The sequence below is a fragment of the Megalops cyprinoides genome, chromosome 18, assembly GCF_013368585.1.
Source record: "Megalops cyprinoides isolate fMegCyp1 chromosome 18, fMegCyp1.pri, whole genome shotgun sequence".
Classification (NCBI taxonomy): Eukaryota; Metazoa; Chordata; class Actinopteri; order Elopiformes; family Megalopidae; genus Megalops; species Megalops cyprinoides.
This window is the reverse complement of record NC_050600.1, coordinates 13,954,036-13,967,872: the sequence shown is the minus strand read 5'-3', so window position 1 is coordinate 13,967,872 and position 13,837 is coordinate 13,954,036.

Here is a 13,837-nt window from a genome sequence, read left to right as displayed (position 1 = left end):
GATATCATTGCTGTATTGAAAAAAAATAGAAAAGTGCCCCACAAAAGGGAAATTTGCTTCAGCATTAACCCCTACTGTAATGTAGTTCTTCACAAATGTGACTCTAACGTGGATAGATGGGAGTCAGATCAGAGTAAAACTAATACTCTTAATGACCACACTGAGGCAGCCTTGTACCTCATTAACATTTTTCTAGCACACAGCAAAGAGGCAAGAGGATAGCTGGGTTGATACACAGGGAATATACTGGGAACTAAAACATGAACATGAACACTAAATGCTAACACCAATCTCACATGGTTATTTTAATCTTTTCACGTGAGAGATTATAATGTTTCACTGAATATGTTCCATTGAAACATTGTGCTGAATATCGAAAACGTGATTTCTAGGGCACTGCGTTTGTTCAATCATTCCCCGGTGAAAGCTCTTCCTATGGAAAACTGCACATTTAATCTATTTTCACTTAACATAGAATCCCCATTGCAAGCAGAAGCAGATTATACCTAGGAGCAGCTGGAGGAAGTCAGTGGAGACATTAGGGACAGCAGAAAAATGACCTCACAACAGAGTCAAATGGAAAAGAACAGTGGATGAGCTGTTCCACATGGAGCAAAGGGATATTGAGCCCAGTCAACGAATCAGGACATGCATTTGAAATAAAGATGCCATGTACTGGTTACTTCACCCCTGTCCTGTGGCTGATTTCATTCCAGTTGTTCTGAATTAATGATTTTAAATGTAATCTTTGTGATTACTTTGACTGTAGCTATAGTAGAATCACTATTGTTCATAAATTGGTACTTGGATTTTGTTGTGCATTTACAAAATCTTCATCAAAGGAAGGTTCTCTTTTTTCAACAGAAGATTTGAACGTTATTGTCATTGCGGGTAAAGATTTTTCTACACATATGTATGGCTGAATGCTGTGAAATATCTCATGAAATGTCTCAGTTATTACAGCTGGATTTTTTATATATCATTGCAAGTGGGATACAACAAATCAAGTTTTATGTGAGATCTGGCAATACATAACATCTTTTATGTTGAAGTGATGGATTAGTAACATTCCATGTTTTCAAATCAACATTTAATACACATCCTGGTTGACCACCCCTACCTGTCCACTGTTTAAGGACACAGGAAGGCATATGTTGACTGGCTTTGCAAAAAATAAAACACACTCATACTCATCATCAGCCATGCAAAACACAATACATGTGACTATAATATGTGTAACTCAAAAGCCTATTGGATATACTTCTATGTTCACACACATTGAATGTTCCCCACACTGAATGCTGGCCTCTTTGACATATCTAGAGCAGAGATGGAATTTCAAGACTGGTACTTATTGAGTGGAACCTGCTGTACATTGATGTAATTTAATTACCTTAGACATCAGTGTCCAACATGTGGCACCCTTTATAGAAATCCCCCTAAATCCCATTTTGTTTATTTAGTTAGCAGTCCACTCAATAACCTTCAGGCAGCAAGAGCTGTGAGGTCACTGAGCTTTCAGTAGCACAGTCTTTTGTTACAATACATAATATAGCCTACATACCTGCCATCCAACAAAGCTTTCAATAATAATTGATGGACATTATTAATGACCTTTGACAGCAGACATAGGCAGTGCCTTTCATGGTGTCTTAGACAGGACATTGCTGGAACCTCTAATTGGTATTGATTAAACAGGGACTTTGGTGCATGATTGTGAAAGGATGTAGGCAGTGTGACGTGCGGGCAGCTGTCTGTGATATTGAGGGTGCAGGTCACCCACGACCGTGTTTGGATTGGATTAGTCAGTCATTATTGCACCAGAAGATTGCAGCGGATAACAGTGTGTCTTAAATGTTCCACTCGTCAAAGAGTGCAGTTCATCAAACGCTCCCCATCTATGTACGGGTGAGAGAAAGAGTGGGAGATCAATTGTATCCAAAAATATAAAGAAGGACGTCAAATCTCTTCTTCCTGGAATAACTAGCACCATTTGCCTCTGAGTTTCAAAAAGAAAAAAAAATTCAAAGTTTACATTCAGAAGGCCTGAAATAAATGCTGAGCTGAGACAGGTTCTGGAATTTTATTGATCAAAGGTAAGAGTGAGGGTGTCCAATCTCAGCAATCATAATGACATTTCATTCACAGACCTGAGGCATTTTCCCACCTAATGTATTTCCAAATGCCTTCATACCTTGTGAGAGTTAAAATAAACCAACAAAGCAACAACTAGCTCCCAGCCATACTTTTCTAATTTTTTTTCAACAACACAAAAAACAAATACTTTGCATTTGAATTTCTGTTTTTTTGTCTGTGTGTATGAAAAAGATTGTGCGCACCAGTGGATGCCAGGACCAGTCTGATTGTGTAAGAAACAACAACAACAACAAAAATTAGTCATTAGCTCATTAGTTAAGATATCAATGAACAATCGATTGATATTATTCAAAAAATTTAAAAAGTGCAATGTATGCTTAAATTCATGACCCGAGACAAGGATGCATTTTGGTTAGCGTAAATCTATAACAACACCTATAACAAAAAAAGCTTTCAGCATACAAAAGGCCAGGAACATACATCACATTAAACAGACCAAGGCACACACTCAAAGTTTTGATATATCTTACAAAAATGCTTTCAGTGTACACTCCAAGTTTGAAAGTAAAAATCATATGTTCTCCCTATGTCATTATATACACAAAAACTTTGTATGAATATGATATGAACTTACAAACTAAACATTTTGCCCACAGCATGTCAAACAGATGCTATGTGTTATCTTTGAAAACAATTTTGTAAGTGATATTCTGTCTTCTCTATTGTACCTTGTGTGTTAAAAAAGCACAATCAAAACAAAGAAATCACCTCTGCTGTTGACAGTACAACAGTGCAAATAAATATATAATTGTAACAGTTGTACTGCCATAGCAAGACCATGCATTCACTTCGTTAGCATTTGGTTACCACCACATATTATGCAACAAAAAGGTTGCAGTTCCATCAGACGAAACTTTTCAAAATGATGTGGGAATAAGAGAAAGTCTCTAAAATGTACCACACTAGACAATTTGAAGAAACAGTCAGACAGCTGTACTAAGGCATAGCACTCAGATGCCCAGCAAGACTGCATCTCACAAAAACTGTATCATGAAATTACACCTGACTTTCATCTGAAAATTGCAGGTAAACTGGACACAACAACAGCAGCAAGCAGACTGCTAGGTGCTCCTCAAATTAACACTTCACTTCAGAGAGGCTGGAGACAAGAGCACTTGACAGCGTCTACAAATAAAATGACCTGCCAGCAGGAATTACTCGAAGGAATAAAGCTTCCCCACTGTCCAAATAATAACACAATGCAGTTTGTGTGGGGGTGTGCATGTGTGAGCACAGTACAAAAAAGTTTAACATGAATTTGTATAATGAAATAGCACATCCATGGTCCAGTTATTTGTGAAACATGGGTGTCTGTAAATGGAGGAGTAAGGATCTTTTTAAAAGTCCTAACAGACAGATATGAATATATGAGGACATGTTGGATGTAGGCTAGGAAGAAAGAGAATGACAAGTAAATACAGAATATGAACTGTGATATACTGTTGATGGTTTATATAATTGTTCAGCAGAAAAACAAGGGTTTTGTTTTCTGGTGGTTGAATTAGGTTTGGGCTATTACAGTGATGAAATCTGGGCTCACAGTCTTCATTCAAAATTAGTACTTTCAGTTTTTCTCCACCGCCTGACTTTTGACCATGTGAACGTCCATGACAAATAATATATTTTTTGAGTGAAAGAGTACATAAAATTATTCAAGATTTTACAGTATTCATAAATAAAAAAATGAAACTATTGCCCATTTATTATTGCCCTTCCTTCAACCAACAATTCCCCTTTGTTAAAAAAAAAATATATGTATAAAATAAAATTGTGGATTGTGAGAGTCATTGTTATTTTATGCCTCCAGCTTTGGCCTCATGCATAGAAACAAAAACAATGGACCAAGAACATTTAAGCATTAATCCTGAAAGCCAAACCCATTTGTCCAAATGAGAGCTCTGGCCTCTGAGTTCACACTAGACTCCACTAAAATAGAAAGGTTTCCTTCAAACAAAAGCACAATATGGAATCATTCTGTTAGGAAGACATAGCCAAGCTACTTCTTTATTGTGTGTGTTCTTTAGTGGTGATCTCCCCCACTATAACCTAAAAGGAAATACCAACTGCACTTTACTACTCTGTGTGAAATCAACAACAGCTCATTATAACTTAGTCTGCCCCTAGCCCTGCTGCCTCCTCTTGGCTCAGGGACATGGGCATGGCCACGAGCAAGGCTTAATGCCTGAGTTGATCTCAGCTGTGATCTCACAACACCCTGAAAATGATGACAAAAATAACAGGCAGGCTATTCACCCTAGTCCCTCTCAGTCTGGGTTTTGGGACTGTGCAAGGGGCTCTGGTGGATAATGCACATACTCCAAATATTTACAGCTGAACTGAGGGCACTGCCCAAACTACAAGATATAACTAAGTGACTTGTAATGTAGCTTCACAAAACAAAGATTACTTACTTTTGCAGAGACATCTGTGTTCAACATACTACATACTACATAAATGTTTGAGAATGTTTGCTTCTGCTGAATCTTATAAAAAAGGGAAGCTGGTTAATAGTCTTCTCCATGTTCACAATTTTGATCACAAATTAATGAACTGAGACTCATATCTGTAAAAAAAAAATCTGACTGTGGATTTATAATGGAATTATGAATGATTCAAGATGGTGATGGCACACAGGCAATCTGATTCAGATTGGATGCTCTGTACAGTTACTGCATTTATATAGCAAATTTTTTGACACCACAAATAAAACAAAAGCACAAGACAAAGTCTTGCCTCTGATTTCTTGTTCATGACCGTCCCAGGACCACTATTCAGATGCTTTGTATCGCTATATTTCACTGGTAATTTCCTTCATTCAAGAATCTGAATGAAGCGTGCTGTATTTTGGTTCAGCTTCCCTTGGTAGCACTTCACCAGAGCATTCTTTATTCTTTCACATATTATATTATTCACTACCATAGTGTTCCACAAACAAAAGTTTAAATCAGCTTTTGCTGATATTTGACTTTATCATGCAATGCTTTGTAACAGTCATTCACATAATGGCTGATGCCCTATATAATGAACCGGCAGATCTTTCTCAGACACAACCCATAATTGCCCACCACTTGAATGCCTGAGTAGCTTCTAATTCCATCTGATATCCCATTTGCAAGTCCAAGTCATTGTCATTTTGCTCGAATATGGCAGTGTGGCCAAAATAACAATAACCTAAAAATAACAATGTATTTTTAAAAACATCCTTAGCTAACTGTTATGTGTAGTCCTAGATGTTTTACGGTGATTTGTCTTGCTAAAATGAAACAACTGATCAACTCCTATAGGTAACTGCATTAGATATATGCTAGCTTGAGACCCAAACAAACAGTAGCTGGCTAATATTCCAGGGATTGTATAAATGGGTGAAACAGATTTATGCATGCTGGCTGAAAAAAGGGCTTACAGCATTTGCCTATTTTTGTTAAATCTTTATCCTTCAACAAGTGGTGATAACTTTTTAAATCATAAGTTCTCCACTTATTTTATACTATTTCTTTTTTTGCATACTCTGCTGTTTATTGGTTTGTCATTTGGCTTTGTATTTTGACTTATCTGGTTAGTTTGTATATATATGCTTTATTTCCTTTTTCATCATTTTTAACTATAATTCACATAGTTTGTGTAGTATTTATATATACTTGGTGCATTGTATTGGATTTATGGTGTTTGCCTCTTTTTTCCTGTCTGTGTTCCTCCTTCCCTTCTAAGGCCTTGACTGTCCTTGCCCTTCTCTCAGCTCCCCTCCTTATTAGCCTTCAAAGTCTCTCCCACTACGCCTCTGTACAAATCGTTCAACTATTTTAATTGGAGCCTTTAGCGTTTTTACTTTATCTTTTACCGAAATGTATTTATCCTTGAAAAACTATCCTGTGCTAATAAAATTCCTCTGTAAAAGCATTTGAACCTCGGCACTGAACGTTTTCCATTTATTTGAGAAGTCCTTGCGTGAGGGAGCCTGAGGTGGTCTTGAAATTTACTTTCTTCTAATATAAACCTGGTGGTGTAGTATTTGAGGCATTAAGATGTCCTGTGGCATTGCAGGTATTTAGCTTGCCTCCTTGACATGTGATTGTAGATTTTTTAAAAAAGTGACTTCTTATTATTTAATTTGAATAATGGTAGGTTTTAACAGTATGGCTAGTCACACTCCAAAATCAAGTGACGGAAACAAGTCAGACAAGTCAATTCAGAGTTTGGAATCTTGATCGAGTCTGAACGCACTGATGATGTTTAAATATCTTAAGCTGCCATGTGCAGCCACTCATGGCTTGAGGTGTATGACAAGAGCTCTGCACACAAGCTTTGGCTCCAATTTGCAGACATGCAGTACAGGATGGGCTTTGTCTGCCTGAGAGCCTGGGTCCCTGCTTCTCTTTGCGTGCCACCAACTTGAATCTCACCCCTGTGGTACTCCATGTTAAAGAGACTGTTAAGCCCCATGGACAGTTTTACATTTACAGCAAATTCTGCCTCAGCATCCCACTGACAGACATGACAAATGTCATGTGTAAAGCAGTTTATTCAGAATGTCACGCAGTGCTATAAACCAAGGATTACAAACATACTTGAATTTAACGTCAGCAAGCTGCCCTGCATTTGTCTGAGAGACATTTTTCCTGAAGTGGGCAGGAGATAGGAAGGATATGGGAAAATGTGGTTTGATCTGAGCATTACACTACTGCAAATGGGGGTAGAGGCAGATCTTTAAGTCTCTGCTGGTGCATTCACTGGTACCTCTTTATCTACAAGTCCATTGTAGGAAAGCTGACATAGTACTGGAGTTCTCTATGCCACTGGAATTCCACCTTCGCTCAAGTGACTTATTTGTTTTTAGTTCCCTGACCCTGCACTGAAATGAGCAAAACAGCTTTTAGTTACTCTGTACCCAGTTGTTGGAATAATGCAAAGAAATTTTCTGGATAAACTGGATAGTCTTAGTTCATTTTTTGATTTGAAATGCATAGTTCATGATACAGTTACTGAAGTCTGCTCCTGTATTCAATCTTGACTACCCTTTTTATTGTCTCACTACCCTCTGCGTTTGTATCATGCCGATCATCTTTTTCCGCCACGCGTAACCGGGTTTGTCGTCAGGTCCCCCTTTCAAAAGCGATTTCATTCTCAGTGGGGTTTTCCCAGTTAAATAAAGGATAAATGAATAAATAAAGACAGCATGGAAAGGAGGTGGGGGGCTCAAAGACCCATCAAACAGCTCCCGTGATGACACTGTTTTGGCTGGCTCAGGGGAGGGATATTTATAGCAATGAGGGTGCGGGGCAGAGGTGGAGCATGCCTGGTAATATGACATCGCTGCTCCTGAATATCAATAAGGGGAAAAAAATACACCTCACTGAACACTGTCTTAAACCATACAACTGCATAAAACAGAATTCATTGACAATTTGCATTTTTTTAAAAAAAAAAAGGTAAACAAAGTAGAAGGGGAAAAATGAGCCAGAAGTGTTCAGAGAGAATAACATTAATAAAAATGAAGGTGTTAAGTTGAAAATCCCCCTTTTCTCTAGAACAGAAGCCACCCACGATCAGCCCACACACAGCCCAGTTTTCTTGGCTTTGAAATTGTCCTTGGTGTATTCTCAAAGTGCTTTGGAGAGGGTATAAAGGCATTAATCCTCCCTGCATAAATGAATAGACAGGGTTTTCATGAGCAGAAAAGAATAAAACAGCAATGCTATTGACAGCACTGTTATTGAAAAGGGCATGTTGTAATCATTTCCTTAATGAGTGAACTTGACACTGATGAATGTGAACAGAGGTGTAAAATCACTTAACTGTTTTCACTGTTAACTTAATGTGCAACAAATAAGATACTTTAAAGGATAATGCTCTCTTTCATCAATATGGACATTAGCTTCCATTAGATCCCTTTGAGTTAGTAGGATGTTGAAGTAGTTTTGTAAATAACTTGAGAATGAGAATCAGAATTATTCCCACGCCTCCACACTGCAAGCTGACCATAGCAACCTCAGGCAGGTATTGATCATGGTTTAGCTGATTTTCAGTCGGGAACTAGTCTCTTTCAAATGTAAACGTGATGCCTTATTGGTCTAGATAGGGATTTAAGAGGATTATTATGGACTCTTTTTTTTCCAGACAACAATATTATAAGCATTGTCAGATGCAATTACAATATGCTTCACAAAAAGAGTTTTAATTACAGAACACATGAGACTAATGTGAACCCCTAGAGGGTTGGAGAGGTAGCATGAGTCTTCTCTGTGGACAAAATTCAAATTTTTGAATTAGATTTAGCCTTTCCACCTCCTAGGAGCAAGGTTAGAGAAGAAGCTGGCTTTTCAGAAGTAGTACAGAGAGAGCATATAGATAAACAGTCAGAATGGAGTCAGAGAGAACAGTGAGAGGGGGCAAGGGGAACTTGAAGATCAGAGACAGGGAGCTGCAAGGCATTTAAGTCAGTGATAAGCAAAGTCAAGGATTCAGAGTTGGAAATAAGCAGGGGCAGAAAGCTAATGGATCGATTGGGATAGAGTGAATCTTCCTGGAAGAGGAACAGGAAAGCTGAGAGAAAGAAGAGAGGAATATTGAATATTGAATACTTATTGATTTTATTTATTTCTATTTTCTTTTTAGAAGTTTAATAGTTCAGTATAAACGGGGTACATTTATATTTAACTTTGACTATTACTGTACTGTCATGCAGCATAGGCTGAGGAGAACAGTATACTCAAGAAAATACATAATGTTACCTATTTGGACACAAAACACACACACACACACACACGCACGCAAACCCAAGCAAAGCAAACTTTTGCACAGTCAGACGTTAAAAAACATTACATTTTTCCACAGTTTCTGTCATTAGTGAACAATGTTATGCAAAGAAATATTTATTATGAACACAGACAAACCTGGCCTCCTTGGGGGAACAAATTAGGCAATTCTATCCACAGCTGTCTTCATCAAAACTACACAAACCTATTCCACAAATTCAGTACAGCTAAATCATCCATCTTTCTTGAAGAGAAAAAGAGGAGCGTAATAGCACCAACATTGTGGTCTGTATACCTGAAGAATTCAAGTATTTAATACAGTGTCACCTTTTATGTTATTCAGCTTTACATTATTTTATTTCTTTCTTATATATTTTCAAAGAAAATCTTTCTGATTAGAGATATTAACTGTGGTTGCAGCAGGCTCTCTGAAGAAGATGAGATCCCTTTTCCAGTATTTTTGGACCATCTCGATGTTGTGTGTCGACAATGCCAGATAAAAAGACTGGAAAAAAATGAGGGGAAAAGGGTTTCAGGATTTCAGTGGTGGTCATTCTGGAGAGCATAGCTAATTGCACAGAAAGAAGAAATTGAGTATGATAATGAAAGTAGGGGAAGTCTCTTCAGTGCTGACAGAAAGCTGGCATAGCACCAATTTTGAGACCTGAACACCTGAACATGCTAAAGTGATCAGAGATGTTGAGCGAGGTTGCTTCAGAACCTCTGAAGAAGATGAGATTCATTTTCCAATGACACTGGTCATTGTCTTGGAGTCAGAGCTGACAGTGAGAAGTACCTGCAAAAGGAGTTGGGAGCAACTAAGATTAATGTTGAGGGGTCACCTGGGGTGGCAGCTGTAGTAATGGAGGACAGATGGAAGTAGAAGTCAAGCTGCCCAAGAGAAATCCATGAATGGGTCAAAGAGGTCTGTGATACTTAATGATGGTGACAGGGTACATTAAAGGTGATTTTTCAGCAGTGGTTCAGGACCAGCTGTTAGGTCATCTAAGGGGTTCTGGGATGCCTATCCAACAAAACATTGTCACCTGCAATCATGTACCTTTATGACTATTGGCTCATTTATACAATCAGTCAAAATATCACTAATTCCGTAATTGCAGGTTATCATGGGTCATAGATTTTTAACTCAAAGAAATCGAGGTATCCCTTTTGCACAAACAAGAGCATTCAGGTCCAGAGGATTCTTATCTGGGGAGTATGGCAGAAATGGAAGGATCACAATCAATTTTTAATTTTCATTATGAACAATGACCCGGAGCGAGGGTGGCAGAGCTGGACAAAATGGAGGAGCTGAGAGAGGCCACGGTGGACAGTGAGGATGAGCAACTGGAGGTCAAAGGCAGGATCAAGCCTGCTGATTGGATTGCTGAGCTCTAGGGTGTGTACTGGGAATAGGTCTGAGGGAGAAGAAAGTCCAAGGGGACTGTGCAAGGACAGGGCGCTGGAGTCCTCTGCAAAAGTGGAATACTGCAACTGGCTAACTACATTAAAATGGATGACTCATATGGTCTTTTATCAATGTTTTAATGTGATGTTAAATTTGCAGCACTGATTTGTAAGTTGCACTGGAAACAGGTGTCTGCCAAATAAACAAAATTCTAGAATTGTTGCTGCTTCTGCTACTATTGCTATAATTTACACTACTGTTCCTACTATTTTGTTTACCCCCCCCTGCTAATAACAGTTTTTCTAATAGAAATTCTGGAAAATAATTTCATCTATCATATTTTGTATGCCAAATACATCTTGGCCTGCCACAACGTTAATTCATCATTCTCAACGAAACTCATCAACTCAACAATTATTAATGACCTGCTCAATTATGAATGTAGAGCATAATTATAAAATCTATCATGTAATCAGGACCATCAGCTGGTCTGGAATAAATGGACTGGGACAAAATATAGGATCATCATTCTGTGCTATAAAACATTTGGAAGTCTTCTAGTCCTGTCCCATAATCCAGACACAGATTTTTATCACCCACTGCAGGTCAGATATGCATTTTCATTAAGTGGGTTCATACACAGAAAAGTATGCAAAGAAGTCGAAATAAAATATCATTCAGAACAATCATATGGAATATTTCACAATAATTTAATATTTCCCAACCAACTAATGATCTACCATACTATCATATTTTCCATCATATATTCAACCAGTAAAATGTACTCAGTGACCAGCTCCTCTATTATTGTTCCAGCGCCCCTGTATTTTTATTGTATGGTATTAATTATTGTATGCTGTTGTTTTTCAGTACTGAGAATTCATGTCCTATTTGTTGGTTACGATACAGATGTTTAGGACAAAAATATTCTTTTAACATATGTTACCCTCTTGGACTTTCATGTTTACTAACAGCTGTTGCCTCTGATATTGCTTCTCTCCATGCTTCATTCTTGCTACTGTTGGTGAACAAATCTATTGTAATACACATTGTGCCTCAAAAGAATACAATTAAAATGTGTCCACGAAGCTATGGGTATGAGCACAGCCTGCCCTGAGTAGTGATTTAGATCTTTTCCATTTAGGGTTTACAATTTGATTTTGCACATTCACTACAATATGATTGCCTTTTAATTAGAAAATATTTTCATCTAACTCATCATGATTAACATTTGCTGTCAGGGCACAATCACTGCTCGGTGAATTTGACTGTCTGGAATGTGAGGCGGCCAAAACGATGCTGCCAAAGGCAATAAAGCACACTCTCGCTGCCAGCAGCTGAGAACTATCAGACAATGTTTCACCTGTTATAGTTGTATGAAAATGATAATACTCAGGAAATATTCCCCAGCGTGAATGCACGTAATGAGGACAAGTATAGTATTTTTCTTTGTTCTATACCATATATAGACACCCACCATTTGATCCTCAGTAGAAACTCGAAGTGCACTATCAGCCCATCTCTAGACAGAGCTTGAAATAGTTCTACCTCAGACTCAACACTCAAGCACTAAGCTACTAAATCAACAAGATCTTTCCACAACTTATGTTCAACATCAGACTGATGGTATTTCCTTTTCCCAGCCAAGAAGCAATATTCTCTTTTTCATTAGAGCCACAGGTCTGTGGTTAGTGAAGATTTACCTCTTTACTATATGGTACCTCATTTGTTAAATTGATTAGATTGATTAGTGTACGGTCAGACTTTAACTCATCAGGCCGATCAAAAATCAAACATTTCTACTTTGTGAATTTTGAGTATTGATATATGGTGACAAAGAAGGCAAAGTACTAGCCTATCACCATCAACAATTTTATGATCAGTTCTACAACTTTTTCTTTGTACTCAATACCTCTGAATCCCCTTTCAACCCCTCTTTAATGGATTCTGTCTTTTGATGGACTTAACATTCTATTCTGTTCACTAAGATTCCTTGTCACTGCTGGATGACCCCATAACCCCATATTAAATAAGCCACGTAATAAATACCATGCAGAGTGGGAAATCTTCTGGCACTAACAGCTTTCCTACAGAATTTTAAAAAGAATACTTCCAAATGTTTTTGGATGCTTGTGCTTTTTTGAAGGAATAAAAAAATACATTTCAAATATCCATTTATATTGTAAGTCTTACTGCCCCATCAGCCTTTTGAATGTTTACATTAAAATCTATCCATGGTACTATCAATGAGCCACTCTTTGTTTTAGTCTAGAATAATTTAAACATCATTGTCTTTTCTTTTACCTGAAGTGCTAATTTTACTTGGTGCTGGAAAAACCGTTTATCATATGGAAGTTTGATTTTGATTGAACCTTTATATAAAGAATTAAATTGCTGCATTCCTTTTCTCTAGCCTTATAATAATAATAATAATAATAATAATAATAATATACAATAAGCTAACCTTGATACTGTCACTCAAATAGCAGTGCATTCTTTATGATTTACTTACTTTTATAATTGGAGAGTAAACTACACACTCAAGCTGACAATTGACAAAAAAATTTTACTCCCTTTGTAGAATTCACTTGGGAAGACATAACTCACCAGTCTACAATCCCTGGCTAGTCTTATCAAAACTATTAACATGAATACATTTATTAATTTATAATGCAAAAATCAAATACAATGAGAATCAATTTGGTTACGATACAGACTCCCTTCCAATTCCCTTTAAACACCTACCAATGCCAATCACGTATCCCCTGCATCCCTTGTATACCTAGTATTTCAACAGTGGCATAGAAATGGTATTTTGAATAATAAACAAAAAAATTAAGATAATGTTCTCAAGTCATATAACCATCTTGGGATTTTTTCTTAATCTGCCTTCATCACTTTTCTTTAAGTATCTGCATATTAGACACTTTTTACCACTTTTTTTTTATCACTTTACCAGTTTAACCAATTCTCACTCTCCCATCTAAAACATCCACTGACACCATCTTAGAAATTGCTCCAGAGGGTCGAGAGCTGACATCTCAGGTATATTCTTCCCACTTAACCTGATATTGGTCCTCAACCTCTGAAGCATTTTGTACTGAATCCAATCTGGTGGTTGCACTCTTTGGTATCACTGCATTGTCAAAGCTGCAGACTAACACACCCTGCAAGGATCTACAAAAAAATATTACTGAGCGTGACATCAGTTCCTGTCATACATTGTTTATCTAGGCCTACCCTCCATTCCTCCACAGCAGTTTAGACTGTGATATTCACCTTCAGTGCCGGTATGTTTTTTGTCCTAACTGATATGTTTATCTGTGCATTATTAATTATTTATTTTCTTTCCCCCTCTGTGTATATCTGTAGCTGTACACCGTTTTATATCTTTGGAGCAAAAAACATCAATTGGTAATGGTTTCATCTGAATGTATTTTTGTGTAGCATGTCTTATCGCTGAAAAAAATGAATTAACTCATGAAAGAGTAAGATAAGAGAAAGATAAGAGCAAGATAAG